Source organism: Rosa chinensis, chromosome 5 (genome assembly GCF_002994745.2).
Source record: "Rosa chinensis cultivar Old Blush chromosome 5, RchiOBHm-V2, whole genome shotgun sequence".
Classification (NCBI taxonomy): Eukaryota; Viridiplantae; Streptophyta; class Magnoliopsida; order Rosales; family Rosaceae; genus Rosa; species Rosa chinensis.
The window spans coordinates 80,013,327-80,034,141 of record NC_037092.1 but is presented as its reverse complement, the minus strand read 5'-3'; the positions used below and the strand labels follow the sequence as shown (position 1 = coordinate 80,034,141).

The following is a 20,815-nucleotide window of genomic DNA, read 5'->3' as shown; positions in this document are numbered from 1 at the left end:
TTCAGTCACAAATCACAGATCTATAAGCTTCCAACAAATTTCAGTGAACAAAAATAGTAGTCAAGTAATCACAACTCAAATCCAAAGCTTTGATGCTACATTATGATCGAAGGTAAATCATATCAATTTCATATACTGCTTCAACAAAATTGGCTTAAAAACTTCACAAGTTCAACAAGAACCATCACTGAGCAACTTATCTGAGATCGAAGAAAGCTTGTAGAAGAGAGAAGAGAGAATCTGAGCTACGATATTGGACGCTTAGGGCTCCAAGGTCACCACAATCGTAACCGAGCTCTTGATACCATGAAAGTTCTAGAGAAAATGTAAAGCAAAGAAGGAAAAATAGCTGGTATTGATCTTAATTGTTCAAAGTACACACCGACAAGGCTTATACAGTAGCTAGGATAGAGAGAGAAAATAGCCTACGTGGAGGACAACTGTAGGCCAGTATGAAGACACTAATGCAACTAACTAGTTAATTAAGAGCTAATTAGAACAAACTAATTACCCTAAATAGCATACTAATAACTAGAGAATTATTATAACCCTAATAGGCAGACCTCTCATCCTATAAAGCTATGCCAATCACTGCCGCTTATTCCTCCTGGTTGAAACAAGCATTCCTGATTGCTTTCTTCGAACTATTTCATATGCTACAATCACGTAATAAGAAAAGAATTGGTTCTTCATGAACAGGTACTCTTCAATGATACAATATACCACAACATTCATTATGGCCGTCTTTCAGCAACAAAAGAAGAGGTATGATATAATGAGTATCAAAATTTTAATTATTTGTGAATAATATTTGGCAGTGTTGAATTTACCAGGATATTCTCCTGGCCTAACATCGATCTCTATCTGTTCAGGTGTATGAAGCTGCTCGACGTGCAGCAATACATGATACTATCATGAACTTTCCCGACAGATATTCTACTGAAGTGGGGGAACGGGGGCTCAAGGTGAGAGGCTGATACTTTTCAGTTTTCACTAATTCATTGTTTTCATCAGTAATATGCTAGAAATTTCTCTTCGAGGGTCAAGCTTGGGTTTGGGTCTCTATGGTTTTTGAACATGTAATCTGAGTAACCCATGTACTATGGAATTTAGTGAAACTCATGTAGAACTGCACATTGACCTCCTGCAAGTTCAACGTGTTGTAACCCATGTACTATGGAATTTAGTGAAACTCATGTAGAACTGCACATTTACCTCCTGCAAGTTCAACGTGTTGTACTATCTTATGATTGACCGTATTAGTTATAACGGACTGGGAAATAGAAAAATGAATAGTTAACTGTTAATTATTTTCGGTGAACTATTGAATTATGAATAATATGATCATTGTTCTGCGCAGTTAAGTGGTGGGGAGAAGCAGCGTGTGGCACTGGCTCGTGCATTCTTGAAAGCACCTCCAATTCTGTAACCATTTTATTCTTTTGTCAACTTTTTTATATATATTCATGTGGTCTGCATTACCGTGTTCGTATATGATATTGAAGTTGAACTTCTTGATGAATCAAATCGTTTCGGTAAATAATGAAGATATCCTATTCTCATCTAGGCATCTCCTTCAAAGTGAAGGTAGATTAAGTCAGAAGGAACCAAGAAAGAAAGGGATTTTAGGGTTTTCTAATATGTGTATATTATCTTCTCCAAGAATGGAGAATATATACAAGATACAACATGTGCTATTAGGCAACAAAACAGAAAAGAATATTCCTAATAATATACAAGATACACAATCATATTCCTAATAGTACACGGAATGACACTCCCCCTCAAGTTGGTGCATACAGATCACGGATGCCCAACTTGTCAAGTGAGTCATAAAAGGCTTTACTCGAAAGAGCCTTTGTGAGAATGTCTGCCAACTGTTCTTCAGTAGGAACGAAGGGAAACAAAATGACCTTCCTGTCAAGATTTTCTTTAATGAAATGCCGATCTACCTCCACATGTTTCGTACGATCATGCTGAACAGGATTGTGAGCAATTTTAATCGCAGCCTTATTATCACAATAAAGCGGCATAGCCTTTTTCTGCTTGAACCCTAAATCTCTCAACAAATTTCTCAACCACAACATCTCACAAAGTCCTCGAGCCATTCCTCTATACTCTGCTTCTGCACTAGAACGAGCCACCACCTTTTGTTTCTTGCTCTTCCACGTAACCAAGTTACCACCCACAAATGTGAAGTAGCCCGAAGTGGACCTGCGATCTGTAATATTACCTGCCCAGTCGGCATCTGTGTATCCGGAAACATCTAGATGACTGTATTTTGAAAAAATTAATCCCTTCCCTGGAGCAAACTTTAAATACCGCAAAATACGAAATACAGCACCCATATGAGCCTTACTAGGATTATGCATAAATTGACTCACCACACTAACTGCATAAGCTAAATCCGGTCTAGTGTGAGACAAATAAATCAACCGTCCAACTAGCCTTTGGTATCTGGCTTTATTTGTAGGCACTTGATCCAAATACTCCGCTAATCGATGGTTCTGTTCGATAGGAGTATTGACAGGTTGACAGTCAAGCATACCTGTTTTTGCCAGCAAGTCTAGAACATACTTCCTTTGACTCAACACAATACAATCCTTCCCACGAGCAACTTCAATTCCCAAGAAATATTTCAAACTACCCAAATCTTTCATCTCAAATTCAGAAGATAACTGACCTTGTAACCTTTGAATCTCCTCCAAGTCATCACCTATCACAACCATGTCATCAACATAAATAATCAAGGCAGTCACTTTACCACCTTGATGTTTAAGGAACAAGGTGTGATCGGAATTGCTCTGTCGATACCCAATTTTCTTCATGAACTTGGTAAACCGACCAAACCAAGCTCTGGGAGACTGTTTCAGACCATAAAGAGACTTCTGCAATTTACACACCACCTGCTCTTTAGAGGAAGTACCATATCCAGGAGGCAAATCCATATAAACCTCTTCATGCAGATCACCATGCAAGAATGCATTTTTAACATCAAATTGTTGCAAAGGCCAATCAAGATTAGCAGCTAACGAAAAAAGTACCCAAATTGTGTTAATTTTGGCCATTGGTGCAAACGTCTCATCGTAGTCCACCCCATACTTCTGAGTATAGCCTTTAGTGACTAATCTAGCTTTGTACCGGTCCACCGATCCATTCGAATTGTGTTTCACAGTATACACCCACCGACAACCAACTGTCTTCTTCGTGGGTGGTAAGGATACTAACTCCCACGTACAATTCTTCTCAAGAGCATCCATTTCGACTGCCATTGCTTGCATCCACTTCTCATCCCTCATTGCATCCTGCACTTTACTAGGAAGAGACACAGAGGATAATTGATTCACAAAGGCAACATAAGGTTTAGACAGCCTATGGGTCGACAAATAATTAGTAACAGGGTATTTAGTTTTTGCATTGAGTGTGGGTTCATAGCGTTTGGGAGGCTGACCCCGGTTAGACCGACTAGGCATATGTTTGGTGGGAACATACTCTGACACAGAAGATGGAATAGACAAAGGAGGAGAACGTACCTCAGGTGACGTTGGGGCAGAGGAGACCTGTGAAGAAGAAGAGGGACTGTTCACTTTTGAAGAAGAAGGGGAACTGAAATCTGCAACTGAATTAAACCCACCATGACCGAAATCTGCAACTGAATCAAGAGAGCTTGAATCTGGAATCACTGCATCTCCGGCCGACTGGAAAGAATCGGGGACTGGACTGCCCAAAGGCACAACTGCAGAATCTGGTGCCTCTTCTTCGCCGGCCAACTGGCCAGTCCGGATCTCGTCGCGGTTCTCGAAGCCCAAACCCGGGCAACCCAATACCAGGTCCAGGTCCCCTTCTCCGGAGCGCACTACCCAGGTCCCAATTCCCACCGTTCGGCGACCCATCGTTGCTGTCCCAGGTTGCAAGGTCCAAATCGGACCCGATATAGGTCGGTGAATGGAGCTCCGGATCAAGCTGGGTTCCGTGATGGTTGGGTGTCCGATCAAGCTGGGGTATGCGTTTGGTGAAGGTGGGACCAACCAGTGGGCAACTAATCTCTTTGTCACGTGTAGAGCTCCCGACTATCTTCTTTGTCACGTTCAGTTCCCAAATCCTCTAGACTAGAAAACTCGAGTCTCTCATCTGTCCCATTGAACAAATCCTCATAATAACAAGACTTCTCCCCCTGACGATGAGTTACAGGAGGTAAAAAATAACATGCATCTTCATTGAATGTAACGTCCATGGTGACATAAAATTTTTGGGATTGGGGATGATAACATTTGTAGCCTTTCTGATGAGACCCATACCCCACAAACACACATTTAAGGGCTGTAGCATCCAACTTTGACCTCTGATTCTTATACAGATGAACATAAGCGACACAACCAAAGACACGAGCAGGGAGGGTGTTAGACGATGGAATAGAAACATAGTGAGACAAAACCTCAAGTGGGACACGACCTTGAAGAGGGGCAGATGGAAGACGATTGATAAGATGAGAAGCACATAAAACGGCCTCTCCCCAAAGATACTTAGGCATGTTAGCACTAAGTAGAAGAGACCGAGCCATGTCCAAAAGGTGACGATTTTTCCGTTCAGACACCCCATTTTGCTCAGGAGTTTGTGGACATGAGGTCTGATGTATGATGCCATGGTGTTGGAAATAATCATGGAAAGAATGATTAACAAACTCTCCCCCATTATCGGAACGAAAAATCTTAACATGCGCATCATATTGAGTACAAACAAGATTATGGAATGCTGTAAAAGCAAAGAAAACAGAATCTTTAGACTTAAGCAAAACCACCCAAGACAATCGAGTAAAGTCATCAATGAATAACACAAAATATCGCATTCCAGAAAGGGTGGAATGTTTAGAAGGACCCCACACATCTGAATGAATTAACTCAAAAGGCATAGTACTAGAATGAAAACTGGAAGGATAACTAGTCCTATGACTCTTAGCCAAAGCACAAGTTTCACAATGCAGGCGAGACTCACTAACTCCTAGAAACAATGAAGGCATGGACTTTTTCATAACTCCAAAAGATGGATGACCCAACCGCCGGTGCCACAACCATAGCTCATTTAATTGATCAGAATTCAATGTCAGGGCCAAAGGTGGTTCCGATGCTTGTTCTGGCTCTGCGTACATGCAATCCAAGTGAAACAGTCGTCCCCTCAGGTCTCCCTTGCCCATAATCACCTTGGTGCATAGATTCTGAAAAATAACATACATTGGGTAAAAGGTTACAGAACACTTATTGTGTGATCCCAATTGGGATACAGATAAAAGATGATGAGATAACGAAGGTACATAAAGCACATTATGCAATACAATGGATGGTGTAACCTGAACAAACCCAACACCTAAGACGAGAAAAGACGCACCATTCGCATTAGAAACATGGGATATAGAAGGGGATGACATAGACAGAAAGAATGACTTATCATAGGTCATATGGTCAGACGCACCAGAATCAATTATCCATGTATCACTACCAGTAAAGTCAGAAACATATAAAGCAACACCAATCTTACCTCGAGTTTCCTTAGTCAAGGAAACATTACCCTTTGAGGGATCTTGTCCCTCAATGCTGTAGAAGTCAGGTTCTGGCACTAATTGGATTGCAGCTTTGCCTCTTTGACCACCACCACGTCCTCCACGACCTCCAGTATTATTATTGTTGCCTCCTCTCCAACCAGAGTTGTTGTTGTAGGTAAACCTTCGCAGCTTAGGGCATTGATTCTTGAAATGGCCAACTTCCTTGCAATAGTTGCATGTTAATTGGTTATAATTCTGATTCTGCTAAGATCCCTGAGTCCGTGGTTGATACTGGTTCTGAGATAGAGTTGTAGCATGGATTGCTAAACCAGAAATTTCAGTATGAAGATTCTGAGCAGCAGCCTTGTTACCCTCATCTCTTCGGATATACGCAAAAGCTTGCTTCAACGTAGGTGGAGTGGCAAGACGCAATAACTCATTCTTTGCCCCTTCAAAGTGAGAATCCAGGCCAGCAAGAAAAATATGAGCACGCATCTTGTCCTACTCACTCCGAGAGGAATTAATATATATCAGCTTCACAAGTCATAGGATTAGGGTTTCTTTGGTCAAGCTCTTGCCAAATTGTCTTCAAATTCGCATAAAAGGTTGCAACAGGCTGTCCATTCTGAGTTATTTTGAAAGCTTTGACATTCAATTCATGAACACGAGCAAAATCACTCCCATCATAATATGTAGCAGCAACAGAATCCCAAATTGCTTTGGGAGAATCATAGTGAGCAAAAGTCTCATTACCTCTGGAGTCATAGCTTTGAGAAGAATTCCCATCACATTATTATTTGCCGTATCCCATTCATCAACTTTTGGACCGGCAGCAGGTCTTGCTATACTACCAGTAACATAACTCCACTTCCCAATCCCCTGAATATGGATCTTCATGAGTCTTTGCCGTAACTGATAATTGGTACCATCGAGTTTGACACTAAAACTGGAGTTATCCGTGACATTCTGAACAATTACGACTTCACGAGTCACAGAACTCGTCTCTCCAGACTCCTGGGATCCCCCACTATTCCCGTCAGTGATCTTCAAATCCACCATCTTCTTTCTTCTTCAAATATTCAATTTAATAACCACAAATCACAGAGGAACTAGTGAAGCCGAAAGGGACCAGCAACTAGCAATGAAACAACAAAGGACCAGCAACAATTGTATTAAACAAAGAGCCACGAAACAGATGGACCAACAATAAACAAAGGCACCGATTGAACCAAAAAACAAGGGACCAGCAAAGAGACAAAGGGATCGGCAACAAACGAAAACCAAAAGGACAAAAGAACAAGGTCGAACTGATTTTCTTGCAGCGGAAAAACTAATAGCACAACCGAGTCCGAATGGATCTCGGCTCTGATACCAAGTCAGAAGGAACCAAGAAACAAAGGGATTTTAGGGTTTTCTAATATGTGTATATTTATTTATTTATTTTATTTTTTTTTGAAAGGGTTTGGAACCCAGCCTAGCTGGGAGGCTCAGCCCCACGCCTGGTTCCATTTATTATATTAATATTAGAACTTTGCAACGGGGGGGACATAAAACCTGAACCCCGTGCTACAATAGAAACATTACAATAATCCTCGTAGAGAACATCCTGAATAATAGCAGGTGTCTCATCTAGCCAAGTATCATCAAGCAACAAGTAGCTAGCAAGGTGTGCAAGTCTATGTGCAACACCATTTGCTTCACGGTAAATATGTCGAATTTCAACAGACTGAAAAGCAGATAAGTAATCTTTACAATCGTCAAAAACCCGACTTACCTCTGAGAAATTATCCTCTTCACTCTTGAGTGCAGCAATCAGAAGGGCAGAGTCGCTCTCAATAACTACATCCGACCAACCTTGGTGAATACCAAGCAGAAGACCCGCTTTGCACGCCTCAGCTTCCATATTAATCGCTGAGTGAGCATGCAAAAAAGGCCTAGCAATAGCGGCAATACCCGTGCCCAAGTCATCTCTGACCACTACCCCAATACCTCCAACACCACTGTCCATTTGAAAAGCTCCGTCAATATTAATTTTAAGTCTACCCCGAGGGGGGCACTGCCATTTTGTTAATGGCCTCTTCTTTTTACAAGCAACTTTCTGATGATATTTCTGGAACTCTTCCAGACTGCTAGTACACCACTGTATCATGTGCATAGGTTGGAAGCAACCATCATTCCACACTATTTTATTCCTTTCAGTCCACACAGACCAAAGGGCCATGAAGAAGAAGTCAACCTGATTACTATTCAACATATCCAAAACGTCAAATAACCAATTCTTCAAGTCCCCAGCTGCCTGTTCCTTTGCTTTCAATTTCAGTGGGCCCAACCTCCAAAAGCATTGGAGAGCATCACATTCTTTAAATACATGCAAGCTTGACTCATTGGTGGACTTACAAAACACACATGCAACATCCTGAATATGTAAATGACGTGAAAGAAGGGCTAACCTGGTTGGCACAATGCCATGCACAAGACGCCAAACCAGAACCTTAATTTTGGGTGGAACGTTAGCATGCCAGATTTTGGTCCAATATTTCCTCAGGGGTCCTCCCTGCTCCGACGCCGACGAGGACGCAGTCTGCTCCATTTTCAACGAATGAAGAAACACATGATAGCCACTCCTCACATTGTATATCCCTTCGCATCGAAATGCCATACCCATCTATCTGCAGCACCTCGGATACTCAATGGAATAGAAGCAATTGTGGCAACTTCTCCCCTAGTAAATAACTCCCCCAAAACATCAGTCAACCATTCTTTATCTTCATAATCAATAACATCCGCAACCCTCCAGGACTCGGTCCCTTCCATCACAGTAGAGAACGGACGAAAAGAATATGGAACCGGAACCCATGGGTCATCCCAAAGAGAAATAGTAGCACCATCACCCACCTGAATCCTCATACCCTTTTGTAATACTGCTCGTCCCGCTATGATGCTACGCCATGTATAGGAAGCACCTTTTTTTAACTCTGCCTCCATGAAGGAGCAAGTAGGGAAGTACTTTGCTTTCAACAACTGTGCGATCAATGTATTCGGTTTTTGTACCAACCTCCACCCTTGCTTGGCTAATAGCGCAAGATTGAAACAATGCATATCTCGAAACCCCATTCCACCCTCCGCTTTAGGTCGACACAATTTATTCCAAGAGAGCCAATGTATCTTTCGGACCTCATCCGAGCTTCCCCACCAAAATTGTGCCATCAACCGGTGCATCTCCTCACACATATGTTTAGGGAGTTCAAAGCAGCTCATCACATATGAAGGAATAGCCTGAACGACCGCTTTAATGAGAACTTCCCTGCCGGCCACTGATAACGTTTTCTCCCTCCAACCTTGCGTTCTAGAGCGGACTCTGTCGATCAAGAAAGCAAAAGCCTCCTCCTTCGAGTAGCTTATCTCAATGGGCAACCCAGGATACTTGTCATGTTTTTCCACTCTAGTGACCCCAAGCAAAGCAGCCAACTCCTCCTGAGAAACCAAGTCCACATTTTTGCTAAAAGAGATACAACTCTTCTGGTAATTCACCTGTTGACCTGAGGCCAGCTCGTAGTCCCTAAGAATACTCTTCACTGTTTGAACATCAGCTACTTCCGCCTTACAAAATATAAAAGAATCATCTGCGAAAAAGAGGTGACTAACACTAGGAGCCCCCCTGCAGATTTCCACTCCATGCAATGCATCATTACTCTCAGCATGTATAATAACTTTGGACAATACCTCTGCACATAAGAGAAATAGGTAAGGAGAAATGGCATCTCCTTGCCTTAACCCTCTCGAAGGAATAATACGTCCTCGTGGCTCTCCATTGACAATGAAGGAATAAGACACTGTTTTGACACTATCCATCACCCTTCTAACCCAGACTTCACAGAAACCCATTCTCCTCATCACCTCCTCCAAGAAAACCCATTCTACCCGGTCATACGCCTTACTCATATCAAGTTTCAGAGAACAATATTTCTTCTTGCCACTCCTTCGTCTTTTTAGGCAATGAGAGACTTCAAAAGCAACTAACGAATTATCTGAAATCAACCTACCAGGCACAAAAGCACTTTGGAATGGAGAGATAAACGAATCAAGAAGAGGCTTCAACCTATTAGCCAACACCTTAGACCCAATTTTGTAGATGACATTGCAGAGGCTAATTGGGCGCAGCTGGTGCATATGTTGTGGGACTTTTACTTTGGGCACCAGAGTGACGTACGTACAATTCACAGTCTTCAGGTTCTCCACCGACCCAACAATAACCTTCACAGCTTCAACCACATCAGACCCAACCAAGTCCCAAAAGACTTGATAAAATCCTGGCGAGAACCCATCTGGACCCGGGGCCTTCGAAGGGTGCATAGCCTTCAACGCTGCAAATATCTCCTCATTATCTAGACTTCTGGTCAACATGGCATTCTGCTCATCCGTGATAATAGGTACTAAGGCTTCTAGAATGTTCTGGAACCCTGAAGGGTTGGAAGAAGTAAAGAGAGTCTGGAAGTAATCAAGAACTACCTTTTCCATATCTTCATCCTCAGTGCACCAAACCCCATCACTATCATAGAGCCCCACAATAGAGTTCTTTCTTCTTCTATTACACGCCTTTTGGTGAAAAAAACGGGTGTTAAGGTCACCATCCTTCAGCCAAAAAACCTTTGCTCTCTGTCTCCAATAATCATGCTCCCTTCTCAGTAAATCATGGAGCTTTGTTTCGAGCTAGACCCTTGTCCCATCCGGTGGTGCTGAGAGGGAATTATCAAAAAACACAGCTAGTTGGGCCCTGGTCAACGCAATCTCTGCAGGCAAAGACCCAAACTGATCAAAGCTCCACTCTTCAAGTAGCCTCCTTGTATTTTGAGTTCTGTTCCACAACTGCAAGAAGGGGTCAGATCCCATGGCACCCTCCCAACCGCTTTTAACCACCTCTCGACACGTCTCCTCCCTCAACCAAAACTCCTCAAATTTGAATCTCTTTTTCTTTTTCTTCTTCCTACGCCGTTTTAACTCCCTAACCTCCAAGATAATAGGAACATGGTCTGACGTCGATGGGTTCAAGTGTTTCACCGAAGACGCAGGAAACATACTCTTCCAAGCCTGATTACCCGTAAACCGGTCCAACCTAATTTTCACCTCTTCGCCATTTCTCGTGCCTTTCCAGGTAAACCGAGGTCCCGTAAACCGGATATCCTCCAATTCACAAAAGTTCAGAGTATCCTGGAGGCCCGCCATCTGGCTCGAACTTCTCAATGCACCCCCCATTTTATCAGCTAAAGAAGTAATCTCATTATAGTCGCCTCCCACCACCCATGGACCATTGCCATGTAGGCTAAGTTGTCTCAGAAGCAACCAAGTCTTGTGACGATTCTCTAACTTTGGTTGACCGTAGAGCCCCGTAAACCTCCACCGTTTCGGATCATCAACCTCACCCACAAGCACATCAATATGACTGTCCGACAAAGAAATCAACTCTATTTTGACATCATCCTTCCAAATCAAGGCCAAGCCCCCAGACCTACTTTTCCTTTTACCCTTTCTTTTCGTGGATATTTTACAGTCCACTACCAACCCATGTTGCCACCCTAGTTGGCCACGAATACCTACAAACTCCGCAGTAGTACATTTAGTCTCACTAAGAAAAATTAAATCGGGAAGATTGAGGGAAACTATCCCTTTGAGCCCCGTAACTGTGCAAGGGTTCCCGATCCCTTGACAGTTCCAACATAATATATTCATTTCTCGTGATGGGTCAATCCCGGACCCATCACGGAAGGACAATTCAGAGCACGCCCAGGGCTCGATTTAGCAGATTCTGAAGCGACCACACCACCATTAGATCCCTTCTTACGACGACCTCCCACTGGAAACCCTTTCCTTCCCTGACCACTACGTTGCATGGCTTCCTTCCCATTTGGCCTATGAGAGTCCAATGACAAAGCATCCTTTAATTGGTCCCCAATTAGTGGACCACCATGCAAACTCCCATCATGCACGTGCAACTTCTTACGGGGGCCTTTTTTTCCACTATTATGGGGTACAGACTTAGCCCCACCATTATCCTTCAAATCACATGAGTGTTCCACCTCATTAATCGCATGGCCCAATGTAAATGGCCCAGCTACACCGTCCTTATCCACCGTCCCCATCTGCGTGCCTACAATGCCCTCCCCAATCAGCGAAGTACTAACACCAGATCCCTCACAATCGGAGTTAACTCCGTGTAATTTTTTCCTCCCCTCAATTTTAGCTCCCATCTTACCAAAACCACCCTCAACGAGCATTAAAGCATGAGTCAATTTAGGGCAAGCAATAATTGGAACCTCCTGCAATTCCGGAGCACCAGCTAATCCCAGATTCGCCGCTACCTCTGCCGGCCTGTCATCAGTCCGCCGCCGTTTGGACACCCCCTCCCCCCTGTGCACTGACCCATCGCTGAATGAATCAACCTCCATGCCATCGCCTACCTGCTGTGGTGATTCATCCTCCTCCCATTCCAACCGTATCCTCACCATACCGGACAAAGTGAATTCCGGCGCCCGTATGGACCAGCCTGCCTTGACTTTCTCCACCAACCCATAGCGACATCCTGTCCAGTTAGCCTCCTGCTCTTCCCTCGGACGCAAAGCGGCCTGCTCCACCATCCACTTATCCCTTCTCTCCGCCGACAACAGAGCATCAAACTGTGGTTCCCGAACCAACCCATTCAGATGCATCTCACATCGGTTTGAGTCATGGGACAGTAAACCGCAATAGAAACAGAAAGTCGAAAGTTTCATGTAATCAATCTCAAAAAAAGAAGGTTTGGCCTTCCCTGGAAGCCGCACCGATGCAACTCTGTGGAGGGGTTTACTTGTGTCGACCAACACCCTCACCTTCAACGACGTACCCAAATACACCCCATGAGTTGGTTCATCCATACGAACATAACGCCCAACCGAGTTCCCGACCCTCACCCCTGTTTCCTTCTCCATATACAATGGCGGAACCCCCCATGCACGGATCCAAAATAGTTGCCAATTTAGCGAAACACCTACTAGATCATCTCTACCATCTGTCGCCGCCACTGCAAATAGTGCCTTATCAAAATGCCAGGGACACCCAGCTAAAACCCTATTTCGATCATATTCTCGTGAGAAGGAAAACACTATCCGATCGCAACCATCCAGAGTACAAGCCGTCACACTGGCTTGCCCCCGGGGGTTATTCTTTGGAGACCACAGAGCCTTCAATGTCCCCATCAACGCCTCCTTGTTGTAAGGCTTGGCGGTCATCAGCCTCCCAACCAAAAGAAACTTCTTTGGCTTCCACAGATCCTTGTTGTCAGGCAGAACGACCTCCTGCGCCTCAGCTTCAGTTAGCGCTAGCCTTCTGACCATTGTTCCCAATTCCTCTTCCATAGTACAGATCCACCCTGTAACGTATTGCCAACACTCCCAAATCCACCACAACACTACCAACATACGCTGAACACCTATGGTCAACTCGGAAACTCAACTGTAACTTTTGCTCCGGCAGTCACCGAGACAAAAGAAACCCTAACCCTAGTGCCTAGAGAGCGTTTGGGAAGGGACTGTACAAAATGGAGTCTGCCATAATATGTGTATATTATCTTCTCCAAGAATGGAGAATATATACAAGATACAACATGTCCTATTAGGAAACAAAACAGAAAAGAATATTCCTAATAATATACAAGATACACAATCATATTCCTAATAGTACACGGAATGACAGATTATTGAGACCGTTATATGACTTACCTTTTATTTGAAATGCACAGGTTATGTGATGAAGCTACAAGTGCACTAGATAGCACCACAGAAGCGGAAATATTTAGTGCATTGAAGTCCTTGGCAACCAACCGAACTTGTTTTCATTGCTCATAGGCTGATTACTGCAAAGCAGTGCGATGAGGTAACCATTCTTCCACCTTCTAGTTACCTCTCCTGCATTTTTAGTAGTTTGCTACTTGCTAGAGTGCCGTTTTTTGCTACAGTGTCTTTTTGGTTTTGCTAGTACCTCGTACTCTTGTGTCTTTCCGAATCAAGTCTCAGATAATAGTTCTGGACAATGGGCAAGTGGTTGAGCAGGGACCCCATGATGTTCTCTTGTCCAAGGCAGGAAGATATGCACAGCTCTGGGGACAGCAAAATAACACAATTGATGCACTTGATGCCACAATTGATACAAATGAGGTGAATGAACTACTCTTTAGAAGCATCATTCTAATTGCAATTGAGTACTAACTAGGTCAGAAACTATATAGTTATTGATTATCATCATTTTTATTTCAGTTTTGCTCAAAATTTGCAAATTAGAAGCTTATAAATTTGGGAATACATTTTGTTATGTAGAGATAATTCTTGTGTATAAGATTGAAAATATATCTCTATTAATAAAGTGAAGAGGGTGTTACTGTTCATATTTGGGGAAACTTTCGAACTTCCCATTTTGCCCTTAATATTGCCCATGATTTACAGAGAAAATGACAGATGTGGTTCTGGGTTTTGCCGACACAGAGGAAAATAAAAAAAACGAAATTGGAAAAAACGAATCGCGCACGATCTGCAAACAAGAGAGAACTGCCAGGAAGCACGATCTCAACACAGACGAAGATTCAGACGACGTGGGAATACATATGGCTCCATCAATACTTATCCCTAACTCAACTATGACAGAAAGAGGAGCAGAGCAAAATCAAACAGGAGGAGAAAATTATTATCAAGTCGGCTGACAATTTTGCAGATTCACTTGAGGTCAGACTTGATAATTGTCATTGGATAATTTTCAGATTTCAATTTTCATATGCACTTTTTGGGTTTTGATGGGTTTGTATATAATTTTTGGGGTTAATGGTTTTCAGCCAGGTACACAGCGACGACGATACTGGCATTGATGCAAGAAGTGGTGCACTTCTTCAGAACAAAGGTATGCCTAAATCTATTATTTGGGTGTCATTTAGCGTAGATTTTGGGTTAACTTTTTTTCATAGTTGTTTTCTCCAAATTTTGCAGGTATCTTGAACAAATGACTAATTTCTTTTGTTCCTGGTAATTGTTGCTCTCTGCTCTCCCGTTTTCCTTTTCTATTTAATTGAATTTAGTTTCCCAATTGCATAATTTCTATTTATTCCCTGTCATTATGCTTTCCATTGATTATCATTATCGATCATCACTAAGGATGTTTTTTTTAAAAACTAGATTGGAATATTGTCTCAAGAATACAAACGTGGCAAAGAGAACAGGTACTCTTATCCAGATTATATATATTTGATTTATGCAGTTACTTTTTCCCATTTATCTCAACCTGTAATTGTATTGTTTTGGATTTTCTTGGCTTTTGCAACCTGTTTCTATAAATTCAGTTTCATAGGGAAGAGAGTAGGTTCTCTCAATTGATGTGCGATAAGGATAATGACATATGGGTTTATATATATCAGTGTTGACATTGAATTCTATCGGGGCACTAACAACTTTCTAATCATATAAACCATCGTCCTTCATGTGTAACCTTGAGCAGGCTCTACACTGATGATAGACTCCAGTACTCACTTCAGAAATCTCCTATAAATTAAAGTCTTATTTGTACCTTCAACAACCTCTATACTCCACCAATAGCAGTAATTGTCAATTGTTTCCGGAATTCTTCAGTCATTGTAATTTCATAAATCGCTGCCAGTTCTTGATCTTACTTCATGATAATTCTTTCCCCATGTGTGTTTATTCTTTTGAGTATTAACTCTGCTCAATATTCTAGGTGAACATATTAATACTAACTCTTTCCTTTTGTTATTTTCTTTCATTGGAGTGCAGATGCAGGACTTTGGAATATGAAGTTGCTGATTCTTTGATTTTATATCATCCACATGTCTATAAGAGGTAAGGTCATTCTGTTCAGTTTATGAATTGCTTAATTTGATGCTCATTACGCTTTCTTTTCTTTTATCCTTCTCACTCATTATGCATTCTGTTCTGTTCAGTACAATAAACTATACTAATTGTTTCCCTATGCGAAATTGGGAATTTGGAGCATGCGGGTAATTCTCTAACTTTTGTTTTAGATAAATTGCAGTGATGATATTGTACTGTTTGGTCTCAGACCCTTGATCTACAATTTTATTATACTTATATACTTTATAGCTTATACTCCTTTCAAATTTTGGGTAGTGTGGAACTGCGGATTTCCATCGTGTTTCTTTGCCATGAAACTCAAACTACAAACCTGATTCTTACAGTTTTACTTTGTAGGAATGATTTTCAATGGAACTTCTATTCTTTTTCTACAATAATGGACACAAAACTTACATTCAGGGTATGAAAATCTTTATTTGGTAATCGGTACCGACTTTCAAAGATCAACATTCAGGGTGAAACTAATTGTTGATTTGATGTCCAGGCAAGTAAAGCACACTCGAGTTACATTTTTTTTTTTTTTTGTGTTTCTCTTTTACTTTGAAATATGGATGTATGTATTCAATTTTCATTTTTTTTTTTGCTCACTATTTCAGGTACAAAAGGAGGATAAATAGGAGATTTTCTTCGCTCTGTTCAACAACAACTAGCACCTGAGTTTCAAGAAGTTCGAACTACCTCAGTGGAGAAGATGTAAATGTAACTGTAAACATAGCTATGGACATTGAGATAGGTCTTCAGGAGACTAAAGACAATCACTTGGAATAGTTCCAACAAATTAGAATTAATTGATATTGACAAATTTCTTTTTTTTTTGTTGGTATTAAATTCCCCTGTGGTGTGATTGTTCACTTCTCTATTGTTCATCTCTTATTATTTTCCTTTCTCCTATAACCAGAAGAAAAGAACTTAGGTTCCGTTCTACAAAAGGTTTACATAACAACGTAATTGAGCTCACATTCAGGTACAATTATGGCTTAAAGGATTGAAGCAGTGGCAATTGAGTATGGAGAAAGCTTAGTGTATGAGCTTTCGCTCAAGTTCAGTCCGATGGCTAGGATGGGGTTAGAGATTTTGCTGTCAAATATTGCCAGTTCTGTACATTCTTAGTGTATTACAAATAGCACCTTTATGTGATGATCCCGGAAATTAATCAAATATGTCCTCATTTCTTCGTCATTCTAGAGAGAGAGAGAGAATGCATTCGCATGCGCAAGGCGCGTGCAGGAAGGCTAGTCTATATAAATTGAATGGTAATGATATATAGAATAACTCAAATTTTAAATTGAAAGAAAATCTCCCTAAAGCAGGCTCTGATACGTGTGGTGTGTTTGAAACAATTTTGATTTAAAAATTACTTCCAGCCATTTGGCTCAAATAGTGGTCATCATTCTTCTTTTATAAACATTTAAATTGGCAGCTAGTTTCTTGGAGGAAAATTTATTGAACCATCCAAAACACCTGTATATATACTTTTAGCAATAAAAACACCTGTATATTAAAAAATTATGCCACAAACTAATTAAATTATGAGAATATTCAGCATGTGGGAATATGAAAAAGTGTGCGCTACTTAAAATTATGAACAATTATTAGATTCACCCCTAGGGTGAACGAGCATATTTACCCCCATTGTCGATTAACATACTTTCACTTGAGAAAAATAATCCAACGGTACATATCTTAAATAAGTCTTTAAAGATCATCTCTGTAAAAAAATCAATCGAATCAGAAATCATTTAATTATCTAATTGAATCAAACAAATGGATGGTTCTAACAACACTAACTACTATTATGATGAACCGTCCATATATTTCATAGAAATGAATGACTAAAAGGTCTTCAATTTGATTGTTTTTTTACAGAGCTAATCTTTGTATTACGTTATACAACACGAATGGTCGGATTAGAAAATTATAAAGTTATTATGCCTTAATCGCAAGAGATGGTGAATATGCTTATTCACCCAAGGGGTGAACCTAAGAATTGTTCTAAAATTATTTTATTAGAAATGATGAACTAAATGAATGGTGTAGGTAGATGCAAAATGGGAAAGAGATTAATTCTTTTAAAGAGCAACCCTACGATTTGAGCAGAGCGTTGGCGGCATAATTCTTTTCGATCGCTGTCTAACCTAGCACCGCCGGGTATCTTCATCGGGGTCGTGGACAACACAGAATACCAGTTTCAGTGTTGACTGGTGGTGGCAGAAGGGCAAACCAGATCTCTGATTATGTAGGTGAGGCGCAGGCTTGTGGTTGGCGATCGTCTGGTATCGACGCCATTGAACTTGGTTGTGGTGTGTTTCGATCGATGGTTCAACTGGCATGAGGTGATCCAGGAGTTACAGAGGTAGAGGAGCGTTGGATTTTCTACCTGATTTGACTGGGCTTGGTGACTTTTTTATCCACATCTGATGCTTGTTAACATATATACCGGTTTATCAATTCTGTTACTTCACACTCTTCAAGTGTATTTTCCCTCACGTGTGTTATTCTGACACGTGCCATATAGCTGATGGTTACATGGATTAGTTAGATAGATTTGTCAATTAGCATGGTTAGCATGCTAATTAAGTTGGTCAGCTAGCTTACTATAAATACAAAACCTAACCTCTCTGTAACTACTCACTTCATAATATACAAGCCTAGTTTCCATTTATTCTCTTTTTTCTAGTTTTCTCTCAAGCTTATCTTGAAGTTTTCAAGGTATCAAGAGCCATGGCCAATCACTGTGGAGCCTCGTCGCTTTTCTGATCGTAGTTCCGGCGTCCGATCGTAGTTCCTGTGTTCCTTCGTCAATTTCAGCTAAGTTTGTTCTTCCTACTGGTTTCGTTTCAATCTCCGCGTTCAATTGTTGATTTAGTGGTTGTTCTTCATCATCGAAGCTTTGGTTTTGGTTAGACTTCTGCTCTTTCTTATCATAGTGGTTCAGATCTGGTTATTGTTACTTGTTCAAAGTTGAAACCCTAGATCTTTGGGATTTAGAGCCTGTTCTTCATAATTGAAGCTGTGATTCTAGTTCTTCTTTCAGTTTATATCATCAATACTATTCAGATCTGGTTATTGCTACTTTTGTGAGCTTGGAACCCTAGTTTTTGGGCATTTCATCTACTCTATGTGATTTGCTTGTTGATATCTCACATTATTTCCCTATGGCTATTACTCAAACCACTGTGTTTCTCCCTAACATTCTGTTAGATGAATCGAATTATCCTACATGGCTTTTTCGTCTTGAATCGTTCTTGAGAGGTCAGAACCTCTTTGGTTTCGTTGATGGATCCACACCATGTCCACCACTGTATGCTATTGCATCTGATGGTACTAAGTCTGTGACCAATGAGTATGTTGTGTGGAAAACACAGGATCAGAGCATCGTTAATATGCTAGGCCAAACTTTGAGTCCAATTGCTATGTCTTGTGCTGTGGGTAGTCGATCTGCTTATGAGATGTGGTCCAATCTTCGTCTCAAGTTTGCTGCCCCAAATAGGCAGAACATTTTGCAGCTTAAGTCTACTCTTCAAGGTCTTAAGAAAGGGTCTGACAATATTGAGACTTATCTGGACAAGATCAAGGCTGCTAGAGATGCCCTTGAAACTGTTGGAGTCTTTCTTGATGATGAAGATATTGTGGTTACTGTCTTGCGAGGCTTACCGTCTGAATTTGCTGCCATTAAAACTGTCATCCTGGCTCAATTTGTTAGTTGCTCTATGGGGGAGCTAAAAACTTTACTCAAGGCTGCTGAGGTTGACATTGAGAATGAGACTCAGGCTGTCTCTCTCACTGCAATGGTTGCACAGGGTTCTCCTTCCTTCTCACAGTCTTCTACACCCACCACTCCTCCGGTCCCATCTGCTTCTGTCTTCACACCCACTGTGTCCCCTCTCGTTCCTCCTGGATTTAGTCATTTTCCTTCACATACTACTAGCACTACTCTTTCCCCGGTGTCACAGCCCTCTTATGTTCCCATTCCGACTGTGCCCTATGGATACTCCCCCTTCAGTCCATTCCCTATACTTGATCCCAATTTTGGCATGACCGGTTTCTTTGCTGGTAGAGGGAGGGGGAGACTTGGTGGGTCTGGCAGAGGTTTTCCCACTGCTGGTAGGGGCTTTGCAGGTGGCAACTACAATCCGACTGGTTTTACAGATGCTTCTACCTTTGCTTCACAGTCTGGAAACACCTTTTCTTGTCAACTGTGTGGCAAACCTGGTCATGGTGCTAGGACTTGTCGGACTTTGTCTCACTATCAACCTTTTGTGCAGCCTCCATTTGTTACCAACTCCATTGCAGGTGTGGAATGTCAGTATTGCAAGAAGAAGAATCATATTGCTTATAGGTGTTATCATATTATTGGATTTCCAAGTCACCAACAACAACCACCTCTACTTCATCCATCTGCCATGCTTGCATCCTCTTCAGCCACACCTCAATTCTGGCTTGCCGACTCCGGGGCCACCAATCACATGACTAGTGAAGTTCAATTGCTTAACAATGTTGCACCTTACAATGCCTCTGATACAGTTCAAGTTGGTAATGGTAAACAACTCAATATTACTCATATTGGTAATACCATTCTTGGTTTACTCAAGCTGGATAATGTTCTTATTATACCTGAATTGGCTGCCCATTTATTATCTATCTATCAACTGTGCAAACAGAACAACTGTTCAGTTTGGTTTGATGAGTTTATGTGTGTGATACAGGACAAGGTGCTGGGAAAAATTCTTTATCAGGGACTGAGTAACCAAGGGCTGTACCCCATACCATTTGATTTGCCTCTCAAGCTGGGTACTATATCATCTTCTACTGTTCCTAGTTCTTCTTCCAAGGCTGCATATGTTGGGAAAACAATAAAAAATATTAAACATTTTCTCTGGCATCAAAGGTTAGGCCACCCTACTAGTGACATAGTCAAAAGTATGTTGAATAAGTGTAAGCTTTCTGATGATTCTACTAGTGACCCTACACTCTGTGAAGCCTGCTTGCTTGGTAAACTTCACAAGCTACCGTTTCCAGCATCTCAAACTAGAAGTGAAGCACCTTTTGATTTAGTACATTCAGATGTTTGGGGCCCTGCTCCTCATTTGTCCTTAGATGGCTTTAAGTATTTTGTAATTTTCATCGATGATTGTACTAGATATACTTGGATGTTTCCAATGAAAAATAAAACTGAAGTATTCCCTTATTTTAAGTCTCTCTGTGCCTTTGTTCAAACTCAATTCTCCAAAACCATTAAAACGTTGCACAGTGATGGAGGAGGTGAATACACTAGCTCAGTGTTTAAAGCCTTTCTGAATGCCAATGGGATACTTCATCAAGTCTCATGTCCTTATACACCCGAGCATAATGGTATATCAGAAAGAAAGAATAGGCA

At 41.4% G+C, this 20,815-nt stretch overlaps 2 long non-coding RNA genes across 3 annotated transcripts; both read left to right on the top strand.

Moving 5' to 3' along the window:
• Window positions 1–668: 668 nt before the first annotated feature.
• LOC112201996 lies at window positions 669–13,390 on the top strand. Its single transcript, XR_002937041.2, has 4 exons — window positions 669–765; window positions 873–965; window positions 1,361–1,425; window positions 13,308–13,390. It is a non-coding gene; the product is annotated as an uncharacterized LOC112201996 (long non-coding RNA).
• Window positions 13,391–14,191: 801 nt separating this feature from the next.
• On the top strand, window positions 14,192–15,564 carry LOC112202468. 2 transcript variants are annotated; one of them, XR_005810794.1, is made up of 6 exons: window positions 14,192–14,283; window positions 14,391–14,455; window positions 14,542–14,577; window positions 14,728–14,771; window positions 15,340–15,405; window positions 15,507–15,564. It is a non-coding gene; the product is annotated as an uncharacterized LOC112202468 (long non-coding RNA). The 2 variants fall into 2 exon arrangements; XR_005810793.1 differs by having other exon boundaries at window positions 15,340–15,555.
• Window positions 15,565–20,815: the final 5,251 nt, after the last annotated feature.